We start from the raw sequence: 5,944 nt of genomic DNA, 5'->3' as shown, positions 1-5,944 counted from the left end.
GGATTACATTACGGTGCATTTGCGGGGTCCTCAACTCTCCCTCAGGGGGGGAAACCTGGCGCCTCCTGCCCGGAGCAGACGACGCGAAACTGGCCAGAGTGGAAGAGGAAGGAGGAGAGAAGAAGGGGGGGGGGGGAGAAGTGAAATGCAGGCTGGGGACGATTGATGGATGTCATATTGTTGCTTGCACTGACAAGGTCATTTCGTTCAGCATTATTATTATTATTATTATGTTATGATTCTTGCTGACAAGCTCAAGGCTAGATGCTAATGCATTCATATTGTTACTGGCAAGCAGGTCACTTATTAATATTGCTGTTAGAATCATTTTTAAAGTAAATACTGAGACTCAACAAGCTCCGGGCAATCAAGCCATTTATTATTTTGTTTTGTTATTAAAAGCCCAGGGCAAGCAGGTAATATTTGGCTAACTATTAATTGTTTTCTCTCAAAGCAAATATCACACTGACAAGCCAGCTGCTTTGAGAAAAATATTTGATTATCATGTAAAGCAAGCAGGGTAAGTCTAACTTATTATGATTATGATTATTTTATCTGGTTGTGCTGTTTGCATTTGTAATGTTCTTACATACAAAGAAATGCCTTAAATATGTATTTTATTATACTGACAAGTGCAAAACAAGCAGGTTAATATGATTATTATTATTATTATTCATTTATTTTGACAGTTTTCTTTTGCTATTTTCAATTTGTTTTATTTTTAAATTTGTATTTCCTTTATTATACTTTTCCAAGTAGAGTAATGCAGTTTATTTATTTAAAAAAAAAAAAACTATTTTTCGACATGTCCAAAATAAACACGCTGAAAAATTGTTGCTTTTTAATTCCCCCCCCTCAACATTATTATGACACTGAAAAGCTCAGGCCAAGCAGTTAATATATCATTTTATCACCCCCCCGCCCCCCTCCAACATTCGGACTTTTCTCTTCATTTGTCCTCCTCTTCCTCTTCCTCTTCCTCTTCCTCTTCGTGCTCTCGGGCTGCACAGATGAGCCGAGCGCGTATCGATCGTCCATCGTCGTTTTAAAAATGTTTTTTTTTTTTTATTATTATTGAGTAAGTTGCTGCAGCTTCAAGTGAATTACAGCCACCGCTGTGAGGCGTTTACGTGAATGTCATTTAGTCGGATAAAAGAGCGTCTCTTTCATTTACTCTCGGCGCCGTTCAAAACGGGCGCGCCGGGGGAGGAAACACATTACAAGTATCGTTACGAAGTATTATTAATAAAATAGCCTCTAATAAGAAGGATAGCGTTTATTAGCGTATGCTTAAAAAAAAAAAAAAAAAAACACACCACCAAATCCTTTCTGTGTTTGGTTGCGGCTGGCAAAAGGGTGCAGTGCGCATGCGCACGCCGGAACGTAATTGGCCGTATCATTGGCTTTTGTCTTGTTTACAAAAGCGCTCCACAGCAGCGCTAATTGAATTTCCTCCGCCGGCGTTGAAGGGGCCACCAGCCGCCTGTCATTTAGCCGACATCGGGATGCCCAACCCCGGCAGCGAGCAGCAGGCTGGCCCGGGGCGATACTGCAGGACGAGGAGGAAGAGGAGGAGGAGGAGGAAGAGGGACATCTGTCTGCATCAAGTGGATTTTCTTTCTTTCTTTTTTTAAGAACACGAAACGACAAAGTACACCAGCATTGTAGTTTATCTTTACATTGCTGTGCATTTATTTTGTATTTGCATATCAAATATATATATATATATATATATATATATATATATATAATTTTTTTTTTTGCCTGTAAACTAAACTAAATCCTCATTTAATTATATGTAATTGCAGTTTCTTTTTTTCAATCTGCATTTAGTTGACATATAATTCTCCATGCAATCGCCCCCCGTAGTCATTCAGTTTACAGATAACATTTACCCCCCCCATCTAAAAGCGAAACATCTTTTGGTGATTACATTTAATGAATTACATTTATATTTTTAAGATATTTGGGGAAAAAATTGCAATTACAGTATATTACATTCCATGTGCATTTGGCGTTCTTGCAATTCTAGCAAAGTGTTCCTTACGTAGGTATCCATTTTTAACAAAACATTTCATTTTAAATGAAATTGTAATTATTTGTTTTGAATATTTGTCTGAAAACAAACAAACAAACTGTTGCAAGATTATACCATCAAATTATAATTTCCTTTAAAAAAAAAGTGTAGAAAATGTGAAGTTAATCTTCAAAAATCAGGCCAAATCCGCTTTTTTAAAAAAAAATGCACCTAAATAAACTCTTTATTGTTATCGTCAGGAGGAGGAATAAAACGCAGAGCGAGGAAGACGAAAAGAGAGCGAGCACATTAGGCCTGAGGGGCCATCATTATTAGAGACACACTAACCCACCCCCACCATCATCCCCTTCCCTCTTCCCTCCCCGTCATCCAATCAGAGCCAGCGGTCGAAGGACAAACGGCGAAGCTTCCCCCTAATTACGCCATGATACAATGCAATATTCCTCGCCGGCTATTCCCACATAAATCCATTGGGCGGCCCATTAAAGCTGCAGCGGGTGGGATCATTTACATGGCGGCGGTCCTGCTACACAACACAACATGTTTTGCTGCCAAATATGTCCCCCTTTCCTCCCCACCGCACTCCCCTCCTCCGTCCCCCAGGTGGAGCAGCAGCGACCCGCTAGGCGCTAACTCAACGTAATGTCTCGCAAATTAAAGTATCGCCGGGGCTCGCGCCGCGCCGTCAGATAAATGCGCTCGATTAGGAGGCCCCCAAGCCGGCCGGCGAACAATTGATTGCTTGTTTGTGTTCGCCGTCCGCCGGCGGATGTGCGCCGTCTCCGGTTGCTCTACGTGGGGACGGGTAAAGAACGCACCCAAAAAAGTGGCCCAAATTAGCCGTTAGCAGTGTGACTTGCAACATGCGATATGATAAGTTTTTGATGTTTATAATGACAACGTCATGAAACAGTGATTCACCGTAACATATATGCTAATTTCCGTTAGCCTGTCTATGGTGTTTTGCATGATATGTTAGCATTCAGCTAATGTACTTTCGTTAATATATGGTTTGGTTGAACATTTTTGATGTTTAAATATCTACTGTTTATTTCTTAAAGTGGGGTTTTGTCAAATCCGCTAAGAGAAGAAGAACCACTACACCCTAGCCTGAAGACAGAAACAGGAGGCGGAATGTGGTGGTCCCCAACGTGAGCGGTTTTTCAGAAAAACCCAGAAGGATTTTCTCTAAACATGAAATGCATGCATTTTAATCTCACTAACACCCCCAGACAAAAACTGGTTCACCCCTGGGACAAAATCCCGATAAGAAAACTCAGCAATGTTGTTTACGCAGTGCAGTGCAGTGAAGGAGTGCAATGACCACTACAATGGAGAGACTAGGCAGCTGCTGCACAGGCGCGTGGCGCATCATCAAGGGGTGGCTTTTTAAAAAAAATTTTTTTTTTTTTGGGGTCCAGAAACAGAATTTCATTTGCATCTCACAAAAGAGGGAGAATCCATCTGGGACAACAACATCCAAATTCGTCTTAAAAACGTCTTAAAATGTATTTTCATTGGTCGTTTAGATGTGCAATGGTGGCTGCTAACTGTGTTTTAATGCAGATTATTCTCACTGATAATCAGTTGTAACAACACCGTTTTGTAGTTTTAAAAAAACAAACAAACAAAAATGATGACGGCTGTATAAATTGCATCGCGTTCCATCAGCACGTCTCAGTCGTAATTTAATAATTTAATAATCATAAGGCGGCTGTAGCGAGCCCGCGAGGAGCCCGCTAGGATATTTGCGCATTAATTGATGTTTAGCGCGAGAGCGGTCTCACAGGTGCTGATTGCAGGTGCAATCATGAGAATGCCCTGCCATTGACCCCCGACAACAACCCCCACCACCCCACACCCTCAACCCCGCCGTTACCCCCCCGCTAACTCGCCCCCACCTTGTGGCGCACATCACCTGCAAATGGTCATAGAATAGAACAGAAACTGAATTTATTAGTACACCAATGGGGAAACCTTTCTTGGCTTACAGTAGCGAAGTTGACAAGAATAATACAAATAAGCTGTGTAGATATTTGCAACAGCAGTGTGAATGGCAAATGCCATGAATAAGTAGCTAGCCGCTACCTAGCGGGGGAAAAAAACATGCAATTATCAGCAGTACATTGACAACTGTACATGAATAATAATACTTTACAATGCATACTAGACAGACTGTTGTCAGAGTAACTAATTACACATAACGTGATTATGTAATTTAATTTTACAAAATTGATGTAAATTTAATCCTTGCAATTACTGAGAGAAAATGTGCCATTAAATTACAGTTGCTTTTGAAAATTTCCGTGATTACAATTTGAGTTACATTTGAACGATAGCTGCAAAAGCTCAGATTTTTTTTTTTTATATCACTTCCTCCTTCTAACGCGGGGGCTTGTGATTGGCTCTCTCTGGTCATGTGCCATTCTGCTGTAGTCCCAAACGTGACATATTTTTTTCCAAACATGACCTGGAAGGGCCACCTTGTTATGCAATCTATTAATTTATCTGAGATTTTGAAAAGGTTAGACTCATAGTTACACTTTTGATTGAAACACAAAAGAACATTGACTTTTGAACAGTTTCATCTTTATAATTTTTGATTATTTTTTTTTTATATAGAACATTCACATATCTGGGGGGAGGGGGGGGGCTTTTGAAACGAGATTATCTCAATTGTCCACATTTGTCATTAGGTCAACATGGTATGTTATGGTGGTTTTCCACATAGTGTACACATATAATGCAACAAACATTTTTGATCATGTCTTTGCATTTCATCATCAGTTCAGACTTTGTTTAAAGAACAAATAAGTGGTTAATTCCAAAATATTTATATACGGTTAAATCCACTTTTTTTTATTTATTTATTTTTTTTAATTTTTTTTATCCAAGGGTCCTGTTGATGCATTTGTTCTAAATAAAGAAAAGTAAGCACAATTTTATCAAATGTAATTAGTTATATTACTTTGAGAAAGCCATTGAAATGATAACACGACTATTACAGTAAGTAATCTTCCCAATGCTTACAGGTAACAAATAAAACACATTAACCAATCGTCTAAAGACAGCGTTTACAGTAAAATTGAGATTAAAATATCATCAGTATTAACTATTAGCGGTGGAGTGACCTTTTGACGTGTGAGCTTTAGAGCAAAGCTGAGAAACAACAGCAAAATCCCTGTTCGAGCACAAACAGAGGAACAGGAAGTTGGACCGTTGAATGGCGTGAGATCCGAGCCGCGTGTGTGTGTTTTTGTATCAGTGCCGAGACGAGGCCCGGCTGCAGCGCCGGCCAAGGCGGCTAATTACATTTTCCACCCTGACAAGAACGGAGCATCCCTTCCTATGTTATTAATCATAATGAGGGGGAATATAATAAGCCGCCATTCATCACGCCGTTGACAGTCATCGTTTGCCATTTGCGAGGCCAAGCATTCTTCTTTTAATGGCCCCAAACTGAATTAATGGACATCGAGTCCGATGCCCGTAATCAATTGCGGAGGAGATTTAGGGCCTTTTAGCTGCACAATGCATGATTTTCCAAGGACGGCCATCGATAACGTTAGAGCGTTGGAGGTGTTTATGCATCGCTCAATCAAACAGTTGGAACTTATGTTACAGCCAACATTTTTTCCAAAAGTCCACATTTACAACTTTATTGAGGAATACCCAGCCCCCAAAAACCAGAAGGGTGCCACTCCTAAAAATGAATTTAATTGCCAATGTTAATAGTTTCGTAAAAGATATGTACTCGTAACTATACCGCAAAATACTATACCGAAACACTTTAATATCATTTCAAAACAGGAACCTAAAAAATTCAAGGCTTACAGATGATTTTGGTTTCGAAAAAACAGAACTTTCACTCACAACCCGAGCTAAATTTAGCTCCTCCCCGAAATA

The sequence above is a fragment of the Phyllopteryx taeniolatus genome, chromosome 10, assembly GCF_024500385.1.
Source record: "Phyllopteryx taeniolatus isolate TA_2022b chromosome 10, UOR_Ptae_1.2, whole genome shotgun sequence".
NCBI lineage: Eukaryota > Metazoa > Chordata > Actinopteri > Syngnathiformes > Syngnathidae > Phyllopteryx > Phyllopteryx taeniolatus.
Note: the sequence above shows the minus strand (reverse complement) of the source record.